Genomic DNA, 447 nt, shown 5'->3' on the forward strand with positions numbered 1-447 from the left:
CTCTTCGGACTCTGAGGTATCGGTCGAAACGGAGGAAGAACCACATTCCCGTAACCTCACATATTATTTCCTTTAGAAGGGGAAGCTGCTGATCTACGGAGAAAGCAATATTGCCTTGCTAAGGTGTGAGGCAGAAGTCGTAAGGGGTTGTGTTGTATAGCCAATTAGTGCGATGTCTATCTAGCATATATATAGCCATGATGTGGGAGGGTACAACATATATTTAAGCTGGTATATAATGCTGGCCATACGATTGTCCGAATCGATTTGCTTACACTAGGTTGCCGGCAAGAAGGTTTAGTCGGTCTTGGCCTTCTTAAAGGCTCTTGCCCTCTTCTAATACGACTGCGAGCGCTCCTGATTTGTTTGGTTTGTCTCTGGGTTTTGGACCTCAGCGGCATTTTCGTTTGGTTGCGATTGCTCCTCTCAACTAAGAAAAGTAAAAAG

This window comes from Phytophthora parasitica, assembly GCF_000247585.1.
Source record: "Phytophthora parasitica INRA-310 unplaced genomic scaffold supercont2.1, whole genome shotgun sequence".
NCBI lineage: Eukaryota > Oomycota > Peronosporomycetes > Peronosporales > Peronosporaceae > Phytophthora > Phytophthora nicotianae.